We start from the raw sequence: 27953 nt of genomic DNA, 5'->3' as shown, positions 1-27953 counted from the left end.
TGAAAATTATTTATGATAAATGAATATATATACATATATATATACAAATCTTTTATAATAGCAAAAAGGTTAACGTAGTTAATTTAAAAATCGTGATTTAATTACGAATATATTTTATATTCATGAATTAAATAAATTAAATTGTAATTGCTTGTATTAATTATTATAAATAATTCATAATTCATAATTTAATATTATCAATAATTCATAAAAAATGAATGAAGAACGTAATAAAATTAAATAAATGTTTTAAGCGCAACTTCTAATTTAAAATATTATTCTATATAGATTTTCAATTAAAATTGTAATTAAAGATTATATATAATTTATAGTTTTAATGAAAATTTTTTAATATTTAATGAAAATTTTATAATATTTCTTGTTCTACAGAGATTATGTATTACATGAAAATTAAATATAATAGATTTACTAAAAAACTTTTTCTTTCCAATTTTCATGTAGATTCTAAAATATTTCATTAGATTTTTCATTAAATATACATATTAACATTTTCATGGTTTGGAAAGATTATTCTAAAAGAATGTAACCATGACGAAATATATATGTATATGAATATGTAAATTTCTTGGTGCCAAAATTCTAATCTGTTTTAAATTTTGAAACTTTTAAATAATTTTTAAAAAATATTAAAAAATAAATGAACCATAAAAGTTTTAAAAAATATAATATTATAATTTGAAATAATTTCAAATAACTTTTCAAAATGTTATCTAAAATTTTAGAATTTCAAAATATTATTTATAATAAATTTTGAAAATTTACATATTACATATTATAATGTATCAATGATGAATATCTTATTTTATATATAATACGATTTATAAAAGATAATATATTTTCGATATTTAAATCAATCATTTCCAAATTTTTCGATTATCGAAAAATAAAATCACGTTAATGATAAAATCATTTTTATCATTAATCATCACGAGGAAATTTGAGAAAAAAATCGAAGCATGTTACTTTCTAAATTGATTCTCGAATTGTCAATTTAATATAGTTGAAACGGTTTGTCGATTTTTAGTATTCACGATTAGTATTCGATACGATGGCCGGCACGTAAGGAGCAAGTTATGCTACTCGAAGTGTATCAGACGCGCGGTACTTCGACATAATGCTTTGATCGGGGGTGCGAAAACACGAGTCAGCAAGTACCCGGGCTCTTGCATCGTTAGAACGCCACTTCAGGCTAATAACTACGGGCAGGCCACTCCTACAACTCAAGAGTGCAGTTTAATTGTAGAAGGTATTTGTACGATGGTAAAAGAAACTATGAGTGGAATTCAATTTCAGGGGATGAATAGGTAATATCATTCTTTGCATATCGTGAAACGATCGAAGAATGGAAAAGGTTATGATAAATGGTACAATAGGATAACGAAAATATTCAGATTGGAATTAATGTAATAAAAATTATTATATGATTAAAAATTAAATAAATTAATCTAATATATGAGTACATCAAAGAATTATTAATCAATTTTCTAGTGGAATATTGTATGATAAATTGGATATTTTTATAATTTTCAATGATAATTTTCATAAATAATGCTAACAACATCATCCTTTAATTATTATATAAAAAGAAATAACAAATGTAATAATTTTTATTAATTTTATTTTAATTATAAATTATGTATATATGTATATTATTATTTCAATTATTATTTAATTAATATTCTATTTTAATTTATCTTTAGAGATTCGAAAAAAATGATTTTTATTAAATTATTATATACAGTGACTCACTATGTAAAAAAATATTTAAACATATTTTAAAAAGAAATCTAATTTTAAATTAATTTAAATTTTTATTTGAATGAAAATTTATATATGTAGTCCAATGAATTATATATAATCATATATAATAATATTTTTGTCAAAATTTGAAAAATTTTTTTAAGAGGATGAAATTAAACTCTAAAGTTTTATACATTTTTATATGTTGAATAGAATATAAGTTTTATCGAATTCTTTTGTTACAATAGAATGATAAAGTATTAAAATTTAAACATTTTGCAATTTAAGATTTATACCTTACATTATTATAAAATTATATAATATTTAAAAAATGAAAAATATTGAAATTTCGAGCATTTTTTATTTTCTTAAAATGATTCTTAAAATGCTAAAAAAGAAAATTGTGAAAATCAGTTATATATAAAAATATATCAAAATAATTATATTGGTTCTGCTATATAAATATAACTAATCATCAATCAAGTGATATGATATTTGGTTTGATTTATCCTTTATATCATAAGTGATATAAGTACGATTATATCTGAAGAAGTTTTCTGACTTGAATAATTCTTTTTAATTTTATTGTAAAGGCAAAAGCTAAATAACTCATTATCAGATAAGAATTTATTGGCAAGAAAAAAGAATTGATTATTCGATAAATATTATTTATAACAAAATTCTTTAAAATTTATGTTCGAATATTTATAATATATAAAAGTACGAAAATTAATGGATCCTATATAGAGAATTTAGTATATAAAAATTTGTCCTAATTGTTGTGTTAACTAACTAATGGCTATGATATTGATACTGCTACATTTACTTAGCATAATGTAACTATATAATATTTTTGATATGTAAATATAATAATATTCTTTTCTAATTTTAATTCTTTAATACTGAAATTTTAAAGCTACATAAAATAGGTTCTTGCATTTCACATTTCAACTTCATCAAATATTTAACAAATATTTTTCCATTTCCAAAGATTTCTGATAAAATTTGATCAAAAGATTCATTCATAAAAGTTCGAAAATAAAAAAAGTTGTACAAACACGAAAAATTTATGCACAAACTTTTTACAAAAATCTTCATCCTGAAGTTTGTTATATGTTTCAGATATTTTTTTTAAATTGACGAAAAAAAAAACAAATGAACAAAGATTCGATGATAATGATCAAAAGAAACCTCGTTGCCCGCGTATATCTATGCAGAATTTCGTTCATTCGATTTGACGAAGATCACGATTCCATCGTGGCAACGTGAAGCATACGTTCTAAAATTTGCGTATCGATCGGCGCGACGATGCCCATGTGGTCGTGTGTTAATTAAAAATTCATTTATCTTAAATTCAATTTTCTCTGACTACGAGCAGGTCGTTCGCGCGCGTGCACATATTCTGGATAAAAGTGGAAAAAAATTCTAAAAATTTTCACATATTGTGTGCAATGAGAAGGAAAGAAATAAACAAAATAGATATTTGATTGACCAAATAATTTTTTCATTTTATTTTTCAATTTATTACTGTTATTTATGTTGTTATATTTAAATTATTTGCAGGATATCCTGGAGATATTATAAGTGGAAAATATTTCAGAATATAATTCAGCATGTAAAAACAATGAAAAAATTCAGATAAATATATTTGAAATATATTTAAAATATTTAATAAAATTATTTATAAAATACATTTAATGAATTTTAAGATATTCGTTATATTTATCATCTATTTTTCATATATTTCAAAAATATCATTTTCTCATTGGGTTGTTTCGGTCAGAAGAGATATGAACAGAAAAAATAAATAAGTTACATAAAAATAGTAAAAATAATATTAAATTCATAAAATTTTTATTTATGAAAATATTTTAAATTCACTGTATATGGAATTAAAATTCCAATTTGATATCTATTTTGATTCAAAATTAATCAAGGAACATTTTTATAAATTCAAGAAATATCAAAAGACATTAAAAGAATAATGCAAATAAATGCAAGAAATTATTCAATATTATTATTCAATGTATCAGAATTAAATAAAACATATATTTATAAAAATCTTTTTCATTATTTTTTGGTGAAATATTTTCTTTATATGTATATATTTAATTTATCATTAGCAATTTAAGTTGATAAAAAAAGATCAGATATATTAAATTGCAGTTTCTAATAATTCAACATTTAAAATTTGAAGTAAAATTTTAATTTCACATTTATTACTTTCTTTTGAAGCGTACATACTTTCTTTTATCGTACTATATTCGTTACATTCTTCAAAACGCGAATATTTGCTTACATCTATTTGCTTACATTCAATATCGTTATAGAAAAACGAAAAGGCAATTCAATCAATTTGATAAAAATAATGACTACAAGAAAAAAAAAGTGTAACGTAATGATAACGCGTAATTAATTCGCCCAATAAAAGTGTAATTTTCGAAGAGAGAAGAGAATGTTCCGCCATAAAAAAAAAAGACCACCGTTACCCCCGACCGCCACTCACGAACTGGACGAACTGAAACCAGGGAATGGAACGATATTGCATATCTCTGGCATCGTCCATAAGTGAAGAGCAGCGGGTTCGGTGAAACGTGGAACTCATAACGACATCCAAGGGAAGGGACGTAACTCGTTTATAACGACATTTGAGAAGAGAGAGGAGAGAGAAGGACACAGGGAACGGCAGAAAGAGAAAGAAAGAGCAAAAGAAGGAGAGGGAGATAGATTCACGACCGAATTTCGTAATACCGGTTGCAGAGATAGTATGCACGTCGCATACAAAACACAAAGTATGCAAATCCTCGGTGCAGCGTGGCCGAATTGAAATCCCCGTAGTGTCCGGCAATTACAGACCGTCACGGTGACTCGCTTCCGGAATTGTCTCGAGCACTTAATTACTAATTCCAGCCAAGTATTTCGTTGGCCGGAGCTTCGCGTTGAATTACACGCATGGCACCTTACTCTATGCCCGTTCGTTTTCCGCGCGTATAACGCGCGGGTATCGCGATTAATGTGGACATTTCTCGACTTTGATGCGGGAAACGTCGCGTGAAATAATTCTTTTCTATACTGGAATTTGTGGGAAAGAAACGATTGTTTTATTCCTTTTTTTCCATATGTTTGATTTTGTTACTCGTTTGTTAAGTTTTGTTAACGTTGTTAAAGATAAAATATTATGGCTGGTAAGAAATTTTTTGATTAAATGTTAATATATATGAAATTCATTAAAAAATAATTATGAAGGAATAAGCACGAATATTTTATTTTTTGATGCAGAAAGATTCAGAATAATAATAAACAAAAAAAAAAATCAAATGAGAAATTTTATATGAGAAATATGTTGCGTAAAAATGAATGTTATAAAACTATGGATCTTATGAAACTTTTGATTCTTTTTTTATTTTTTCTAAATAAATTTTCTAAATAAATTTTCTAATTGAATTGATACAAATTAATAATACACTGTTATTTTTAGAGGAAATAAATTATAAATGCTATTAAGCTATTAATAAAGGTTTTATTAATGTATACCAGATAGTGTCAAACTAATAAAATAATCACAATTAGACGAATAATTTATTATTATTGTTTTGCAATAACCGCATATGTAAATTATTATATTATATGCTTTCTGTACGATCATAACGAGCAATAATTAGCATGATAGATAATATATCTCTAATAATTAGTCTTTGAAATCTTTGGGAAATTTTAATTAAATTACTGTCTCTCAAGTATGTCATATTTCTATCAATTTGTCACATCATGTCAAAATCAAAAACACAAATAATTCAAATCTACATATTACATATACAATCTAATATATTGAAATTATAATTATTATAATATAACTTAACTTTTTCGTTTCTTTAAAAATCACAAAATAAATTATAGTAAATATAACATAACATAACATAACATAAATTATAATAAACAAGTAAGAAAAACTTTCTATTCTATTTTCTATAAAAATATAAAACATCTATTTATAACAAAAAAAATGATAATTATTAACAACTATGGAAAAATGTTTTGTATTATTATAATATTTAATTTATTCTCATATTCGTATCTTTTTTTTATCTTTTGAGATATAAAATATGTATAAACATGGAATATTGATGTTAAATCAGTCTGATAATATGAAGTAAATATGAAATAAATATAAAAAGAATTAATTTAAATTTTTTTTTTATTAGCCAAAGAGTAGTAAAAAAGTAAATTCTTATTGGACATATAATTAATAAATTTAATGTTAATAATAAAAATACTTGTGTGTGATTATAGGAACATCATAAAATATTATATAGAAAATATTTAAAAAAATAATTTTTATTTCTTTATGAATTATTAATAATGAATATTTTTTCCGAAATTTCTGTCAATTATCATTTTTTTTTTCAAATTTTAAATTATTTTTTTTTTATTTATATAATGTTTAGTATACAATGTTTCTATGTATTTTATATTTATAATTTTTATATTTTGAAAATTACGGTATATTTAATTTCATAAATCTTTTGTTCGATATATCTTTTTATTAAAAAATTAATAATTCTGTTTCATGATAAAATTTATGGAAAAAAAAACAAAATTGCAGTAATTTTTTAAATATTTTTTTGAGTGCTTTTTTACAATTAAATTACGATAATTTTTTAATAATTGGATTAAAGATTAAAGAATTAAAGATTTTATTCTTTCCATTGTGAGTTAAAATATTGTATGGAATAATTTTCTTTTGGACTAGTATTATGGAAAGAAATGATTATGCTATATTTCATGTAATATCTTCTTTTTAATATTTTTATCTGTTTTTATGATAATATTTACGTGGTTAAATTAAGAATTTAATCTCTTCCATTATGTGAAATTGTTTTTTTAGAGAATTTGTGCATAGAAATAAGTTCTATATTTTTGATTGTTTTTTTTAACAATTTACTTTTTATGATAACAAATTTTAAGCAATTTTTAAAAGTTGGATTAAGAATTTAATCCTTTTCTTATTTTAATTTAGTAGATAAGCTGTATATTTTCTTTGGAACAAAAATTTATGAAAAGAAATCATCATTCTATTTTTCTATTCTTTTTATTTTTGGAGAGATCACTTTTTATAATTACTTTTTTTATAATTGAATTAAGTTATTTAATTTTTTTTGCTTTAATTTTTTTTTTTTTATTTTAAGTTTGATAGATGCATGAAATGGTTTTGTTTTCTATTGTCTGAAAAAAATAAATTTTTTTGTTAGAAAAAGTTTAACATTGATATAGATATTTATAACGATAAATAAATTTTAGAGAATTTGATCTTCTTGTTTGAATAGTCGTAGTATTTCAATATTTTTCAATTCAAGTTAAATCAAACAGAATAGATTATATTCGATATATATTTTTCTGTAAAAAAAGAGAACAAAAAAAAAAAAAGAAAATAACGGTATTAAAAAACAAAAGAACATTTTCATTATTTTTTATTATTCTTTTATATTGATAATTTCTTTTAATCCTTAAATTAAAGATTTAATTTTTTGTGCTTGATATTGGATATTCGATGATTTCCAATTATATATGAGTAATTAAAGAGTTATTTGTTAATTCGACGCATGAGTTTTTATCATGCACGGGCTAAATTAAAATGCGAATTAATGAACGAATTACAAGAGAACGTTTGCGCTTAATTGAGGAGAAATAGCCGTGAAACAACCGTTGTTGGTTGTTAAAGGAACGTATACCATGCTTTAAATCGCGAGAAACAGAATTCCATTCTTTTTTTCATCAATTTAGTTGCAAGAAATTACGAATGGACTAAAAGTACTTGCTAAACTGGAAATAAAGATCTGTTATTCTTTTTGCCATTTGATTTTATGAAGCATGAAAGAAATTATCTCATGCTAAAATATTATTGGCTGCAACTCATTGTGTTAATTCTCGTTAAATGACTTTTCATACTTTTCATACTTTGCTATTACTATTACTATTAGTATTACTATTTATTACATCGATAAATTATGTTTGAAAATAACATTTTTATTATGTTATATTTGTATGCTAATTATACATGTATAAATATTTATTTTAAATGTAGATTTTTTATAATGTAAGAAAAAATTGATTATAATGAAATATAATAAAATAATTTGAATATGTAAAATTATGTATATAATTAATATTAAAATTAATATTAAATTATAATTAATTATTAAAAAATAATTAATTTATAAGATTTTGTAACTTGAAATTTATGAAACTTACTATATATAATTTTGAAAATAATGCTACATCAACTAATTATTATTATAATTAAATATTATAAAATATCTATATATATAATTCCATTTGAAAAAATATATATCTATATATGTAATCTTATATAATCTTTTTGATCTATCTACAAAAAAATTATATTTCTTCGAATTAATCATTTACTTTTGATCTAAATTATTTTTTTTATTATTTTTATGCAAAACATAATTTCCATTTATAAAGATTGTTTTTCGTAATATATAATAGTATATAACAATATTTTTTCAATATATAATAGTATAACAATAATTTTTATTTTTTATTTTATTGTTTATTATTTAGTTTTTATTTTTAATACAAATTATTTAAAGACTATTTTTTATTATTTAAATCGATTTTCTTATTCTGTTTCATATTTTGATTCACAAATTCGACGAAATCTATTATCGATTATTTTGATAAAATTGATTAAAATTATTTTTTTTGTAAATCATAATAATATTGTTATGAAAAATTATTTAAGAATAAAAAATTTAAAGAAATTATTTGTAATCTTATCTTGTTATAATTTTTGTATAATTTTTCATTTTTATTATATTACTATATAATATTGTGTTATATTTATTATTATTCTTATTATCATTATATCATATTCTATTACTTTAATATATATATTGAATAATATATAATATATAATATATAAGAAATTTTATAATGTATATTTATACATAAAGTTGTTAATATATGGGATATTTTTTAGATTAATTTTAGAAAAATTAAATTTATTTATTAAGTTATAAGCAATTGAAATTTATATTAAAAGCATTCGGTTCTTCTATCTAAATTAAATTGCTTATAATAAATAATTTTTAATTCATATTTTTATTCACTCATATTAATATATATATATATGTATATATATATTTTTATGTATTTAACTATATATAACTTTTATGTATGTTTTAGTCTTTAGAATCTACTATCTTAAACTATTCCTAATAATATTCTGTATACATATATATCGCTTAAAAAGATTAATAATCAACAATAACTAATCTTAGTAACTAAGATACATTACAAAACATATTTATATTACAATTTGATTAAACGCTGGATTAACTTGTTACAGTGGAAAACAGAGGAAACCGCTTCGTTTCCAGGAAACTGCTTGAAAATTACTATTGTATAAAGGAAACTTTACAATCCCATGATAATTCAAATTTGAATAATCCTCAGAGAAATAACGATACAAAATAAGTTATTAAAAACGTTCAATATTAATAATAAGAATGTCTGAACTAATCGAAAGTAATAATTCTCTAATTTTTATTTCCCTACCTATTATGTACCCAATCCGATTCGTATCGATAGCTCGCGTTCATTAGATTCCTCTTGAGGAAATCTAAAAAACGTTCTCGAGGGATCTGATCCAACCAGACGATCCGTCTTCGTGGATCGTGTCGTCTCAGGAATTTGTTCGACGAGCTGGAAAATCGAACGAGAGTTGGATGGATGACAGGAATTCTCGACAACGTTGGGAATCGCGCAGATTGCACGGAACGACCGAGACGCAACCACCGGTGGACTTCATAAAGGGGTGGAAACGTTAAATAGCGGGTGAAACAATTAGGAAACAAGATAGAATGAAGAGAAAGAGAGCAAATTGAAGCGTTGCAGGTTTTACATTTGCTTGTGAAATAAAAAGAACGGACGAGACGGTGAAGTGGGGAGACGGTTAATAGGAGATAAATATAGGGGAAGAATGGTAAGGGATGGAAACAAAGCTGGATAAAAATTTAAAATAAATTAAGACAAATTGAAATATTGTCAAATGCAAATATTAAAATATTATTGAAAATATTATATAATATAATATAATATAATATAATATAATATAATATAATATAATATAATATAATATAATATAATATAATATAATATAATATAATATAATATAATATAATATAATATATTATATAATATATTATATAATATAATAAATTTAATTTAATTTTATATTTCTTTTTAATTCTAATTGTAAAATACTTATTTATTATTTATGGATAATTGGATAAAATAAATAGACATATAAATTATATTTAATAAAAATAAAATATTTATTTTTTGTTTAATTAAACTGTATTAAGCATCAAATATTACGGATAGTAAATTGATTTTTTTATATATATTATCTACTATGATAATGTGATTTCAATACATGTTTATATATTGTGTAATAATGTTAGAATTAAAAATAATATAAAAATTTATTTATTAATAAATAATTAATTATTAAAAGCATAATTATTTAAAATATAATTATAAATAAAATTATAAAATATATAAATCATATTATTATTTTATATTTTAAAGATGTATTATTTTGAAATAGTAATTTGTAAGCGTTCACATTAAAAATATATTTTTTCTTTATATAAATACTATTTCAAAGAATATCTATTCTAAATCTATTCTTAATTTTACTTTGTTTATTTTTTAATTAGTGACCTGGATATAATGATGGAAATAATTTAGATAAATTTTATTTTAAATAAAGATAAAATAACAATTTGAAATAATGATTAATTTAAGACTTATTCTCGTTTAAGAATTTATTTTTTTTATTTTAGCTATATATAAATAAAATGTTATAATTATACTTGACAATTTAATCGAAATTTTACTCTAAAATTTTACTTTTCTATTTTAATTAAAAAAGATTAAAATATTTAATATAATAAATAAATAATAAATAATTATACAAAATACTAAAAATTTTGAATACTTTAAAATTATTTGAAATATTTTAGAATTTATGTAAGTTAGAATAAAAAAGAAATTTTGAATATAAATAACGAAAAATAATTTTATTTTATTTTAAAAAGTTATATAAAAAATAATTTTAACATTAATGTAAATATTAATTTTCCAAATAATGCTTACATCTCAAAAAACAGATAAAAGTATTATATATAGTAGTATATATATAATATAATAGTATTTATTTTGAATTTTAAATTATAATCTTCAAAATAAGTTTTCAATCAACGATGGCCAATTAACAATAGCTAAAATACAAAAATTGGTAAAGAAAAAAATTAAATCAAATAGTTAATCTAGAATTAATGATATTTGTTTATTATCAAAAAGAATATGTAAACTGCTTATAAGAAAATTAGATATATTGTAATAAATAAATATATGAAGATTTAATTTAGATTAAAGATAATAATATTCTATAATATATACGATTTTATTTATTTTACAAAATTACAAAAAAAATTACAAAATAGAGTTTTCGTTTTATCGTTATTTTCTGAAAATGTTAAAATAGAAAATATTTAATAAATATAATTCGGTTTACACAATTTTTTTTATTAATTGCAAAGTTATAAAATTCCAAAGTTAATTATACAATTTTGTACAGATTTTCTCTATGATGAAGATATTGCAAAAGACAATAAGAGTATAAAAAACAGGAAATAACACAAAGAATCAAAAGAAGAACATAGAATGTGTACGAATGAAATAAAGAAAATAAATTAATTAAAAAAAAAAGAAAAAAAATAAAGGAAAATAACAAGAAATAATCATTGGGATAAAAAGAATAAAGAAAGCTTAGAAAAACATAAGAAAGAAATAAATGTAAAGGATTTAGAAAAAATAAAAGGAAAGAGAATTGTAATTATAAACTATGAAAAAGGATAGAAAATAAAATTAAATAGATAAAAGCAAAGAAAGGTGTAGAACAAGAGAAAGAGAGAGAGAGAGAGAGAGAGAGAGAGAGAGAGAGGGAGAGAGAGAAAGGGAGAGAGAAAGGGAGAGGGAGTACTCGGCAGGTAATAGTTCCCAATTACCATAACGCTTGGCTAAGCCGACTAATCGGTTCCGCTTATGCCGACCGGCAAATTATTATTAATCACATTGCACGTGGATTACCGTTTATGTGCATCCATAGCGATGGCATTTGCACTTTGGACCACGTCGCGCGTCTATGCCAGCACTGGATGTACTGTACTACTATGAATTTCCAGATCGGTCTTTGATCTTACGCTCTGGTAGAATTGGACTCTTGTGAATTGCCAAAAATGCACTTCCACTAGATTATTTCTTATTCGAATCGAAGATGCGAAAATGCTGATCACAGTTCTCGTATTGTTTCCAAGTTATGCCAACATTATGTCAGTATGTTATGTTATATAACAGGATTTTTAAGTTTACGTCAGAATTGTCAAATTTTGGATTGTGAAAAATTTTTAAACGTTATTAATGTAATTTATAGCATGGATAAATTACAAATAAAATTATGAAATAATTTATAATTTCTCTTACTCTATTTTAGCAATGATTTTTTTTAGCAATGATTAATAACAGATATGCTCTAGTTATTTACCACTATATATATCGGAAATATTAATATTAAATAAAATATGTAATAATTTGTACTTGTTCTTGTAATAATACAAGAAAGTGATTCTATGTGTAAAAATATGTTTAAAAAAAACAATAAAGAAGAAAAAAATAAAATTTTTTTCGTTTTGCAATTTTATTTAAATTAAGTTTAAAAACTTTTCAAATAAAAATAAATGAATAATGAATTATCAATAGAAAAGGAAAGATGGCCATTCTATATCTGATAACAAGCGAAAAGTATAGAAAACTTTTTATAATTTATCAATAATTGTTAAATTTGAGTTAGGTTATTTAATTTTACAGTTATTTTATGTATATACATATTTATTTTATGTATTACTTTATTTTATGTATATATTATTATATATATATACACCTTTATTTGTGCAATATATAATATTATTCATTCTCTAAACTAATTTTTCTAATACTAAATTCAAATTAAAATATCTAATTGAAAAAAGGAATTGAATTCTAAGCACTTTGATGTTTTTTGAACTTTTAATTCACATAAGTCCATTTCACGTACTCAAAAGAAGATAAAAAGCTTTTTTTTTTACAAACATACTCTTATTTCATTGTTGCATTGTAATGTTTCAAAATGTACTTGTATCAAAGGGAAAAGCTTTTACGTACTTTGTAACTGTGAATCAACGCACAAACTAATTTCATATATTACATTTGTTAAGTAGAAAACGTGTAAAATAACATTTCAATTTCAAAAGCTTTATCATTTTTAAATGTCAATAAAGCTTTAAAATTAAATTTCCGTATGGATAATAAAGAGGAAAAAAAGCAACGTAATAAGTATAAAAATCAATTGTTCACTCTATACATAACGAAAATTGGAATTTCAAAATCCTTCTCTCTCACTATTTTCCATACAAATTTTTAATCTCGATTCAACGATTTGATATAAAACATTTACAAAATCGATATTGAACGTAAGTTACAAATACTGGTTTTATATGAAAATTCAAATTGAAAAATTTAACAGAAAAAATAAAAAGAAAAATATCTTGAATAATATTAAATTATATGAATTGTCGTATATAAATATCAATTAGAAAAAATCTAAGAAAGATATTAAAAAAGAAAAAAATATCAATTGAACATAAATTACAAAGTAACAAAGTTATATTGTATTGAAAATTTGAATCAAGAGATTTAACAGAGAAAGGAGAAAAAAGGAATATTAACATAAGTTTGTCATTTGATATAAAAATTCAATTTTAAAGAAATACAAATAGAAAAAGTTTCAATATTGAACATAAATTACAAATATAAATCGTTCTATAAGAAAATTTATATCAAAAAACCTAATGAAAAAGGAAAAAATCCAATATTTAACGTAAATCATAAACTATATTGTATGAAAATTCGATATAAGAAATTTAACAATGAAAAGAAATCTAATTATTGAAAATTCAAATGAAGAAATCTAATAAAATAAATCTAAAAAAACGAATATTAAACATTAAATTACAAACATCATTTTATACAAAAATTCAAACTAAGAAATGAATCAAAAAAAGAGGAATGAAAACCGTAAAAATTCATTCCAACGATCGGAATAAAATTGAAAAATTCCTACTATCTTTTGCATCATTGGTAACATTGGCGAAGAGATTAATTGTTCGTCGTAAATCATAGCGGAATTCCGTTGAAAATGTCATCCGTCGAGTCAGCCCAGTCGAGGAAAAATTGATAAAAAGAGAGGATTATATTCAGAACAAGTTTCCTTTCGTGAAAAATTGGGTTGCTTCCAGAATCAGAGCTTTTGTGAGGGATTTTGGTAGAGTCGGTTTCCATGAAGCAAACCAGCTCGCTTCGGGTCCGGCCAAGGTAAGCCTGAACTCGGAATCAATAGGCGGAACAAACTATGTAGGTGGGTAGAGGTCGCTGGTAAGATTGAATTTGCAGACTCTCTTGTTGGCTAGAAGGGGATTGGATAAAAAAAAAAAAAAGAAAGAAAGAACAAAATAAAGAAAGAAGAAGAAAGAAAGGAAAAAATGGAGAAGAGAGCAAATCTAAAACGAATAGAAGTTTAAAGTCTCACGAAGGTAGTTCTTCGTAAAGCGTTTTCCTCTTTTTTCTTCTTTCGCGAAGATTCCCGTGTTTACACTACCGATCAAGACAGCAATTATTTGATCCGGTTGTTGGGACGAACCAACCCTTCGCGAATCGTTCAAGGAGGCGAAGGCTCTCTCTTATTCACTTCTATCTTTTACTATACGAGATTCGTTTGCCTCTCTTCCTCCTTTCCTTTTTTCCCTCTGTTTGAAATTTTGAGATAATTAGATATTCGCTCGAGTGGATTTTAAATATTATAGTCTGGCATCGTTGCAAATTTGATCTTTGGTCTGAATTGTTTTTTTATTTGAAACTTTGAGTATCACGAGTGTTTGATTGATTTAAGAAAGGAATGTTAGAATTTCTTGATTATGAACTTATTGATTTTCTGTTATAAAGAGTTATAAATAAAAATAAAAATTGCAAATGAATTTAATGGAAAAAGAATTAAAATTTTAGAAAATAATTTAAGGAAAATAATTTTCTTTAAATACTTAAATATAATTGTATTTAAATGTAATTGTAACTAAATTAAATTATAATAAGCAAATTTTGTTTGATTATGATAATTTTTATTATTTCATCTTACTTTGAATGAATTATTCTAAAATAATTGGGTTTAAAAATAAATTATCAGATACATTCATAAAATACTTTTTCAAATTTTATTGTTTATAATCTATTATAAAAAAAAATCTATTATATAATCTATTATACAAATAAATATTATTATTATAAAATTTCACATCACACTAACAATAAAATTTTATTGCAATAAAGTATTATTTGTTATTAACAAATTATTATTATTATTCAAAGATATATACAAATCATTTCTAAATAATTTTTTCCTATATTATATTTTGTAACTTCTTTTTTTTATTTTGAAGAATCTCTGAAAAGGAAATCAAATTTTCTTTTTTGCTTTTAAATTAGTCTACGAAAAGATTTTCAACGTGATTAAACATTTTTTATGTGATACTATAGCCATATATTACTCCCAATAAAATATACTTTCTAATTCTAAAGAAATTTAAAAAATTATGAAATTTTAAAAATATATAAAAATATGATGATATATAGATATTTATTATGTAATTTTTTCAGTTTAAATTTTATCTAAAAAGTAAAAATTTTAAAATAAAAATTTAAAATAAAAATTGATTTATTATTATTTTTCGATTTTATTTCCTGAATTATAATCAAAGAATAATTTTTAAATAAGTTATTAATTTTTTTAATTAAATAAATGTTTGCAAAAAGTTATTTCTTTTAATTTGCTTAAAAATTTATTCTTATATTTTATTTTTTATTTAATATAATTTTTTTTTTAGAATATGTTCTAATATGTACATATATTTAATAAATTCAAGGATAAGGTGATACCTGAATCGAATTTTTAAAGTTACTAAATACAATAAAGTTTGAAAATATTTTCTATTTCTTTTACATTAAGATTTATAGATAATAAACGTTCATTATTATTTATAAACAGTGGATTATTTTGTTAATTATTTCCTTTCTGAATAAATTGTTAAAAAATATTAATCAAAATATAAAAGAAAATGCCTAATCATTATTTTTATTTTGTTTATAACAATAATGGATAAATTATATTCTTGTGCGAAATAATATTTTTAACAAATATTTTCCATTTTGAAAAAAAATTATTTTAATGATTCGTACAAACAAATGAAAATTCAAGTTTCATAAAAATATAATAATAATACATTAATTTTATTTTATGTTTTTTTCCCAATTTGAAAAAAAAATAATGATTTTAAAATAACATTAACTTATTCATTCTAATAATCAAATATTCAATTAAATTCCAAAATTAACTTGAATATTTTCTCACGTTATTCTAATAAATTTTATCTAACGCCAACCCGAAGAAAAATAATTGCCATTGCTACATGTTCTATCAGCTTCTCGTAACTTTCTTCTATAATATGTTAAGCTGCACGATAAATTCTGGGTATCTTGTCGCGCGCAGCCACCAACGGATTCATCGACGTATTTTAGAGGACACTCGAGTCACCTAAAATATTCACCATAACCTGCTAGCTAAGACTCCAGCCAGCTTCCTCTCTCTTCCTCTCTCTCTCTCTCTCTCTCTCTCTCTCTCATTCGCTCTTTTACTCTTACCCTATCTCTCTTGAGAGCTCTGACTTTAAAGTTTAAGGAGACCTGTGTTCGCTGTTGTATGATGTCGTTGTGTTCTCCGTTGGAAAGAGCCGTGAGTTTGTTCGAGGTCGATACCAGAGTTTCTTCGTTTCCCGGACGGATGGCTACCTCAGGGCTATACAGTCACATCAACCCCAAAGTTCTAACTTTCAGATGGACAGATGAATCCAATCTGCCACGACGATTCCGTGTGCAAGGTCTTAAATCTCGATGCACAGGTACAGTGCAAATGTTTTCGAGCAAACATCCTTTGGTTACGGTGTTTGATGTTGCATTAAGTAATCAATTGTCGAGGGTTAGGTTAACGGAGGAAATTGCGAAGCTAGGTAGAGGTATCTAAATGCAGATTAGAAATTGAATTTCAAGCATCACGGATTGAGGTGTTGATAATGTGGTGATTCAATGGGAAACTTTTAACGTGATTGGATGTTGATTAATTCTTTGGATTTTCTGAAATCTTTCCTTTTTTCTAATTGGTAAAATTGTGCGATCAAATAGAAAATTGTACTTTTGGAAAATTCGTGTTAATTTTTATTAAGGTAAATTTTGAATGAATTCGATAAGCAATTCATATATAATTTAATTATAATTTGATAGGTGCATAAAAATTTACTGATTATTTGTATTACATTTAATTTTTCGAATAATAGAAGTTCTTATTTAAATAAATTAATTACATACATAATTTTCGGATTATATATCATATATTGTATTCATCTATATCTCTGTTTTGTATTGATCTATATTATATTTTTGTTTTTATTCGTAGTAGATATATGATTGAAATCTCAACACTATTGATCTCAACATTTCAATTAAAATTAAACATTTAAGTTAAATTATTGCAAAAGATATTCTATAAAATAAATTTATTCAAAAATAATTTGAAAAATACTTCTGTATATAGATATATTGCATAATTGAAGAACGATGATATAACTATTGATTGCAAATTTTTAGAATACTATTTTTATTACTTTCAAAAATAATCTAATCCTTCTAATATAATAATTATCTAATTATAAAAGCATATTTGACTTTTTGTAATTAAATATTATTTTAATATTATGTTGTTATAGTAATAGTTTATTATATTAATTATGAAATATATATATTTCTTTTGTACAATAAAGTACAATCTTAATATAATACAAATTTTTTTTATTTTCAATAAATTTCATTAAATAGTTTATTCATTATTTAATTGTAAATTGTATTAAAAGTATAACTTTTGCAATAAAAAATATAATTTCTTCAAAGTACTAATTAATGAATTAATCCTTTGCTAAGTGAAATTTTTAAATTATTACGTATAACACGATTATTAAAATTTATCAATTATGAAAAATTGAAATTTTCAATATATTTTCTATATCTTACATTTAAAAATTTAAAAAATTTTATAACAAAATAATATTATTTGTTTTGAATTCCTTATTGCATTCTTTTAAACCAATTTAAAAAGAAAAAGAATGACTGTATATAATATGAATAAAATTAATAATAAAATAAAATAAAATAATAATGAATAAAATTTGAAAAACTGAAATTATATGCAACGTGTATAATTACAAAGAAAATATAATTCGAGAAGAAAACACACCGATTTCAGAATCCAATACCAGTGAAAAAGTCAGGGGCAACAAGTTACGAAAGTTGTTTAGACACCTTGGAACTAGTCAGTAAACACTTTTGAAAAACTATCACTGTGTAGAAACACGGGGGCAATTTTTACACAGTGTACCATGTTGGAAAGAAGTTTCTGTGGCGGGCAACAAGTTGGAGGAAGTTTCGTTACGATTGTGACAGTGGTTAGTGATCGTTCCAGAGAACGTTTCAAAGAGCGTCGAACGACTAATCTTACAGCTTTCAGATTCTCGATATGAAACTATCCGTGGAAGAGTTGAAAGTTTTTGCGAATTCTATCAGGAGGATATGATCGTCGATTCAATTGGATAGGGGTAAGGCGAATTGGCTCGATTCCTCGACCAATGTATATATGATACAATCTTTCTCACCATTGACTTCTTAATGTTCGAGATTATACCGTGAAACGATAAAAGAAAAGTTATGAACGTTTCGATCTAATCTTTTTGTATTTTCGAGAAGATTCCGTTGGGAATGAAGAGGGATTCATGGAATACATTTGTGTTGAATTTCCGTGAAATTGAATTTAACGTAAGGGATTCTTAGATGATGTTTTCTTTTATTCGTGATTCAGGAATGATAAATAGTATATTGTAATATTAATTGAATTGTAATATTAACTTTTCTCAAAGAAATAAAACAATATAAATTAATTTTATTGTGAAATACACAGTAGATAATCAAATTATTTGAATTATCATCAATCAATTATCATCTTATTTGAATTTTAATCAAGAATAGAATTGAAAATATGTACATTTTAAATGATATTTTTTTAGTTATATAATATTATGTAATATTATATTTATAATTTTAGATATTATATTTTAATTTAAGATATAGTGATTTTAAAATTTTAAAATATAAAAAAATATACGTTAATATTTGTCATTATTTATTTTGCAAATTTATCAAAATCAAATATCTAATATCTTAAAATTTAAGATAAATTTTTAAAATAAATTGCAATTTAAATTAAAAATAAAAAAAATAATAATAATATTTTTTTGTTACCAAACATTGAATTTTAAATATTAAACAAATAATAATAATTGTAATAATAATTGTAAGATCATAGTTTTGATCACAAATAGAAAAAAATATAAAATATATTTTATTTTATATTTAATAATTTCTTAATATTTCTATTATTATTGTATAAATAATTTTTACAAAAGATATAGATAATATATATTATAATATTATATATAGATAATAGATACTATGTATCTAATTCAAATTCATTCTTAATGAAGCTTTAAATAATTACTAATTTCAAATAATAATAATATTCATAATAATTTCATTATTATTGATAATTTAATTATAATTGATCGATAATCAATCTGAATTACTGACTAAGAGGGATAGGGATTCGAGAGTTATTTCTTGCTAATGATCATTTAAAAATAATTTCATACAAATTAATGTTTAATAAAGAATCTCGAAAGCAACTTTAAAGAGAAAGAGAAAGAGAGAATATCTTATAAAAAATTTTGTTAATTTTATATCAATTTTAAAGACTTTTTTATTTCCAATAAATAAATGCACTTTAAATTAAAAATAAATTTAATATTCTTATCGTTTTGTAATTTATTTGTAAAATTATAATTTATTTTTGGAATTAATAGATAATTGATTGATATATAAAATTTGAATTAAATTTGTTAAAAATTGCTAAAAATTGCTATAAAATTAATTTATTAGAATTTATATTAGAATATTCGCATGAATATTTGTTCATAAATATTTATATATATTAAAATTTTTTCTTTATTTTTATTCTTTTGATTTTTTGAATATTAAATATTTACTTTTAAAATATAATTTTAAATTCTTAATAATAATAAATTATTAATCAAATTTATAGTTCCTTCCAATTATATAAAATATAGATAATATAATATACACATATTGAATAGTTTAATTAATTCTCAATGTTGGAATTAAAATGTAATAATAAATTAATCGATTCTTTTTTTATGTTATTTAATCTTAATATTTATGTTTTTGATCTTGATAAATACATATAATGGATTATGCTTCATATATAATTTATTTTTGCACTTCATATTTGGGATTTTATTCACATTAAAATAATTTATAATTCATACGAAAATGATTGGAAATATAAAATCTTTTTCAAAGCTTTTTTTAAAACTTGTTTTTTTAAAACTTGAAAGCAGTTTTCATAAAAATTGACAAACAAATTCAAAATTTATGATTTATGAACGTAATGATTTATATCTCCATTATTTTCATATGGATTATACTATATTTCTATTTGAATAAAATTCCCGATATCAAATATGAAAGCGCTCGATTTGACATGGAATGGCCTCGAAGCATTCATATTTAATGATAGTAAAAATATATTTCTTTAAAAATTATTTTCAAGTAACATTATTAAAATTATATATATATATATATATATATATATATAATTATTAATGTATATATATATATATATATATATATATATATATACATTAATAAAATTTAATAATAATTGTATAAATTATTCAATTATAAGTTATAATCGATACTCATATATAAAAGATTTTTGAGTTTTTGTTCTCAATCTTTTCAATAATATCTTTCAATAATATCTTCTTAAATGATTAAATTTAATTTAAGTGAGATATTTTTACCAAAGATATATGTTATAAAATAATTAATAATTAATTATTAATAAAAATGTAAATCTTCAATGATAATAACATTGAAATTTTTAATTTAAGTTATTTTTCATATTTTCTATAGAATTTATTCAACAACATTTTTCTTCTACTTTCTATATTACATTTTTACGTATAAATTGATAACCTAAATAACACTGCAGTTATTAAATCTCAAATATTTCCATATAATTTTATAAAATTCCATCATTACCATTTCTATTACGTATGAATTAATTTTTCTTAATAATCTCTGTCAAGCATCAATCTATCCTTTTCTGTCATAATTAATTTATCATATATATATACAAAACGGAAATGAAAAATCTCATTCGCGCAAGAATACAAGAACGTAATAACATTCTTTCATCCAGCATTATTAATCCGCCTGAGGTTTTTTTATGAATAAAAAACGAATTTCTCATAAATGGAAGTAACAATACTAGTTTAATCCACGAAAGAAATGGATTCATATTTGTTCCCCTTTATTTCAGTCGAAATATAAAACGCAAAATACCATTTCGCGAATCATTACAATCGGACGTTCTTTCATTACACTGGAACGAATCGAAAGTTCGAAAAAGAGAAAAAGAAAAGAGAGAAAATACCGACTTCGCTGTTATTAAAATGTATAATAAAAAAACACAGCGTTGCACAGAGAACAATCATTGAGCTACGTTATCCCGCAGAGGTATGTGAAAATTTTAATTAAGACGAAGAAAGCGTAACACAAGTCAAGGAGGCTATATCCCGTGATTTATCCTCGACCGCCCACGTATTTTTCTTCTCCTGGGTGAACAATCCATGGTTTTGTGTATGAAAAAATTGCGACGGAGCATTTCTTTCACGTGGAGGTGAACGCACCTTCGGCCGTCGGTGATGTCGACTCTCGGAGGTGTTGGTCGTTTCAATTTCCTCGAACGGGGATAGAAGAATAGAAAGGAGGGGTGGAAAACACGAGGAAAAAGGATAGACGAGTGATTGTTGGAAATATGAGGAAAACTTTCAGCTTCCAACCGCGCTTCCCCCACGATATCTTCGCTGTTAAGACGAACCTAACCTCTTTTTTCTTATCCTCCCTCTCTCCCCTCCCTCCCCTCCCTCCCTCTCTCTCTCTCTCTCTCTCTCTCTTTCGCTCTGTTTCTCGGTTCCACTCTGCCCAGAGCATACACACTTTTTCAGTTACTCTTTCTCTTTTCCTTTCAGCTTTCCTTCCTGTCTTCTAGTACGCGCAGATTTCGCAACGTACCTACGAGTACTCCGTAGCGTAACCTTTTCGTCATTTTAAAACGGTCTGAAAGCCCCGTACAGAGTTTTCGGGACAAAAAGCTGCTTTTCTTCCGGCTACGTTAGTTTTATCGTGCTCTGTTCACCTGCCGGCTTACTTTTTCTCTTTTTCTGTTTCACTTTGTTTCTTTCTCTTTCTTTCCACCATTTATTCTCCCTACTCTCTCTCTCTCTCTCTCTCTCTCTCTCTCTTTTTTCTTCCTTCTGACGTCGTAGCAATTTCTCAGCGCTCTTTCATATGATGTCGTTCTTTGCCCCTCCAGTTGATACTTCCGATAAAAGAATCTTCGTGGGCGAAAAATGTCCCATGAAAATCTTCGTGTTCTTGTTACTCGACGAATTTCCGGCGCAATTTGTCGCGGTCAAAAGAGCGTCGTATTTCTTTAAGTGAACGATGATATCAATTTGAAAGACGAGTTAAGTTTATGTAATTGCTAATCTGAATAGGAACTGAATATAAATTTAATATGAATGGATAATAATAGATGAATAATGAAAAATAGATGAATACAATTGTATCCCATTAATTAAAATTATATTGTAATCTTTATTTTTTACTTTTTAATTGTACAATTATTGTTGATTGATAACGATCAAAAATGTTTCTAATGAAAATTATGTTAAATTCAATTATAATGCTATTTGATCTTATTTGAATTATAAAATAAAAATGCGAAATCTTTCTTTGTTGCGTTTATTAAAAATTAATTAACTTTTTTTTAATGATCTGAAAATAAATGATCGTCATAATGAAGAGTTTAATGAAGAATGAAATGAGAAAATGTGCAAATATTTATAAATACTAGTTAAACTCCGTGTTCATATTTCTTTAAGATAAGTTTCAATTAATTAAAATTAATTAAAATTAATTACCTTAATTAAATCTCGAAGTACGTGTTGATGCATATTTGTTTTTAAAGGACTATGACAAAAAGTTCTAGAGGTTAAAACAAATGTTGATAGAGAAAAATATCGATAAAACTTATTTATTAAGTTATAAATAATTTGAGTTTGTGTTAAATAAAATTAGACAAAATGCAGTTAAATAGTTTCATCATTTACTTTGTATGTACTTCATTTAAGGGAAACTTAAATTGTTTAATACATAACTTTAACTTAATAAATAAATCTCAATTTATTTTTAAAATTTAGTATGTATAAGAAAGATATTAATGTGTCATTATGATAATGTGGATTTCATTGAAAAATGTGAATAATCTATTGCTATATTCATATATACATATGTAATACTGACTCTTTATGAGTAAATATGAGAGTAAATCATATATAAGATTGCTAAAATTGTAAATATATGTTTTATATGTTATAAATTATGTGTAATAAAACTTTTTTTGAAAATTATTAATTCCATCTCTATGGAGTCAATGAATTGTATAGTTCATGATTTTGGCCAACGTAATCCATGTTAGCTATAATCCAATAATTGTCTTATGTAATTTACGTTATAATATTTGCTAGAATATTTGAAATATTCGTTGATAAAATTCCAGATTTCAAGGACATTTTTAAGAAAATAATTTGAAGAATAAAATATCATAATTTTTATTTTAGATTTATAATATAATTATAAATTTAATATATATTATAAATAAAAGCATTTTAATGAACAATTTATTTAAATTAGTAAATTATCTATTACATAATAATTGAAATTATTATATAATTTATTATATCAATAATCGGAATAATTGAAATAACTGAATAGAAAATGTAATTAAATAATTTATGTTGAATGTAGAATGTATTTTAGATGTAATAAAAAAAATATATTGATACAATAATAATTATAATAAAAATTAATAATTTGAATATTAAAAAAATCTTATACACTTATGGAAATCTCATTCTTCGGATAATTTCATAATTTTTATAAAAAATTCCAACAAACAATAAAATATTAAATATTTACATAAATATTATATTTAAATCAAGCAAATTAAATCCAATTTTTAAGTCAAACTATTCCGACATAACGAAACCGAGAAGCATAAAATCTGCTTGAAGAAATAATCAGCTCTTTGATTGAACGAAATCAACAACGAGACGTATCGATGCACCCTTTGCGATTCTTCCAACCGAAACTCGATCAAAACGATCGATTGGTAAAAGAATAAAAGGATTTGCCGATCGTCGAGCGGAACGTAACAATCTCATTTTCTTTGTCCCGGAAGATCGAGCAGGTGGTGTGGCATGGACGCGTCCGTCATCCCACAGGTGCAAGGATGTAGGTGCACCAGGAACAATGAACGCAATCAATGCGGTGTGGCACCCCTTCGATGTCAATCAAACGGCCGGCGTACGCGCCAGTAGCCCATTGGCCTCGATTGCCTTTTGTCGCCCCTCTAGTGTCCACTATATATGCGATAAAGAGGAATCGAACAGACAGGGATGCTGCCTGCCGATCGACGTCGATAACCAGAGATAGCGAAATCGAAAGAGAGAGAGAGAGAGAGAGAGAGAGAGAGAGAGAGAAAGAGAGAAGTATATCGAACAAAGATAGACGTGGAAAGAGCGACAGAGGAATTGACGATCGACGTGGATAACCAGAGATAGCAAAATCAAGAGAGAGAGAGAGAGAGAGAGAGAGAGAGAGAGAGAGAAGAGAGAGGTATCGAACAAAGATAGACGTGAAAAGAGCGAAAGAGGAATGGACGATTGACGTGGATAACCAGAGATAGCAAAATCGAAAGAAAGAGAGAGAGAGAGAGAAAGAGAGAAGAGATGTATCAAACAAAGACAGACATGGAAAGAACCAAAGAGAAATTTCAGAGGGTGGAACACACGAAAGAGAATGCAATGTGGAGAAGGATAGGTAGTGACGAAGAGAAAGATTGGAGCAGTGCAGACTGATAAATGGAATGACACGAAGAGGGAGCGTAAGCTTGGTCAGGGATTGGTGAGTTGAGGCAGGGATACAGAGGAGCAAAAGAGGGAAGAGAAGGGATAGAGAGATTGTAGCACACGGTAAATGGGACAAATTCCAGCCGAATACTGGCTGGTTGCGACACGCGTGTTGCAGAACTGACCAGTTCACGACCCAATTTCGAGGGGTTATTTTCTGTCTCTCTCTCTCTATTTCTATCTCTGTCTTGCGCGCGTATCATCCCTTCTCTTCGATCATGATTCGTATTCCCCCTTTACTCTGCTCTTCTGTGACTATTTCCTTGAATCGAGAACGTATTGAATTGGTGGAATTGTTATGCCAGTTTCTGATTCCGATAGAGATAAATAATTTCAAACGCGCGATAGATCACTTATTATAATACATTTTAAATTTAATTTGAATTTAAAAATTTGTGTTAAATAATTATTATTGAATATAAAAGAATTTTATTTTCGATTGTTTATATTATAGGAATTTAAAGAAAATTAAATATAAGTTATTCTTATAAAAAGTATTTATTATATTTTTGATAAATCTTATAAATAAATATGTATAAAAATATATTTATAAATTTCGTTGTACAAAGTGAATGATTTCTATGAATAAAATATCATTTGTTAGAGTATCAATAAAAAAGTATAAATATGTTAATGCTTTCATTTTTTTTGCAGGAATTTTTATTATATTTTATTTAAGTTTGCATAGAAGAATATTGTTCTTTAATATTTTTTATATAAATCTGAATTTATTTTTACGAATTTTTACATTTTAAAATTTCGATTTGTGCATCAATTATTTCAGTATTTGCACCAGTTTCAGATTTAATGAAGTTATCGCTATGATTAACAGTTTAGTGAACATAATCTGTCCGATATATCTTCAATCTTCGAATAAATATCCCTTTGATCCACTCTATTAATTTAATCTAATTTAATCTAAATTCAAATTTCCTCACAAAAACATGTATATCATTGAATTCTTTTTTATACTGAATAAAAACATTTTATTACAAAAACATTTAAAATCTATTATTCGTGATCGAATTTCAAAATATATTAAAATAAATCTCTATTTATATTTATAAATAAAAGAAAATTTACTAGATAAGATAGATTAATTTACAAATCTTAAATAACGACATATGAAACGCCTAAATTGATTTACATTTGTAAAGTTGACATTATTTCGCTATAAATCAATATTAATATATTTATATATGAATATTTAAATGGTATAACAAAATAACAATCGATGAGCATATCGATTCAAACGGATTTTGTAAGGAAAACTAGAAAGGAAAATGATGATCGATTATCGTCAGTGATCCATGTTTCAAATGTATATTGCTGATTGATTGCTAATATCGCCACGCGGTGACAACGTGTAAAACATTGTTCCAGGTCTGCAATGTTTCTTGCTCACGTGTTTGTTGCTTCCTTTCCTCTTATCGATCGTGGTTTAAGCGTCATCGTTTCGAAATGGAATAGTTAATGTGTTTGAGGGAACAGTCAATAAAATTTCGTTGGACGTTATATCGGATGTTGGATAGAAATTTTGAACGAACTGTATAATTTATAGGTTATGAGAAGTCACAGTCAAAAAGGATTCGTCGATACGAATGAAATTTTGTGCTGGATAACAAGTTTAAATGGTAATGAATTGTGAATGGTTGTGAATTGTACGAAAATTTTAATAATGCTATATAATAGATATACGTTAGCTATTGATTACTTTTCAGCTGAGAAAATCAGAAATGCATCAGATCAGAATTTGTTATGATGAATATCGGTTCACAATTTGTCAACATTCATATAGGATTACGATATTTATGAGATAGTCCTAGAGGATCGATTTTAGGTACCGAAACAAACATTAAAATTAAAAGCAATTTGTCGACTTTAATAATGCGATATAATAAGAGATGATAATTAAACACAATTTTATTGATTAATTTTCGATTGGCAGAAATATATTAGATTCTATTTGACGAAAATCCGTTTAACCAACGATGTTTTGTGTTTATACAGGATATTCAAAGAAATCATTCAAGATTTATATGGTATATTATATTATTGTGAAAAAATATATATAAAATATATTTCGTAAATATATTATATGTAATATTTTCCTTAGTATATATAAACCGTTTCCTGAATATTCTCATTTAATATATTTCGTAATAGAAGTTCATCAATTCATCGATAAATAACTTAATTGAATCGAATCCAGTTTGTCAAATAATTAAACAGAGATCTATTTAAAATTTTCAAGGGAGTTTCTCAAGAAAAAGATGTCAAGAGTATAAATGGAAATAAAATGAATTTATCAAGTTTTTTTCTTTAACACTTTATGTATATATATATATATATATTTCATACAACTATTTCGAGTTTAAAAATATCTTGTAATTAGCGTATAATTGTTGCGTTTTTTGTTTGTATCTTTTTCCTCTTCTTTTCCATATTGCCACATATTTACGACGTGAAGTAATTGAAGATGCATTTAGAACTATCCTTGCCGGATATTCAACGTTTCGCGCGCGCGGTCAATAACCTCGGCGTTGATCGATAAATGCAACTATCGTTGGGTGTAATTATAGATAATGCTCGATGGGAACGACGAGTCGCTTTGGTTTTCAAATTTTCGATGAACGCGGAGGAACGGATCGATGGTATATACCATTGAAGTTTTACTCGAAACTGCTCGATATAATGATAATTGTGCTTAACGATTTTTAAAGTTTCCTTCCTAGAAATACCACG

General features: G+C 24.2%; 1 protein-coding gene across 12 annotated transcripts in view; it reads right to left on the bottom strand.

Moving 5' to 3' along the window:
• Abscam (Dscam family member AbsCAM) overlaps positions 1-27953 on the bottom strand; it is a 198726-nt gene that overhangs the window by 72003 nt on the left and 98770 nt on the right. The gene's annotated exons all lie outside the window — the stretch shown is intronic.

Source organism: Apis mellifera, linkage group LG6 (assembly GCF_003254395.2).
Source record: "Apis mellifera strain DH4 linkage group LG6, Amel_HAv3.1, whole genome shotgun sequence".
Classification (NCBI taxonomy): Eukaryota; Metazoa; Arthropoda; class Insecta; order Hymenoptera; family Apidae; genus Apis; species Apis mellifera.
The sequence above is the reverse complement of the archived record's forward strand: the minus strand, read 5'-3'. Positions and strand labels throughout refer to the sequence as shown.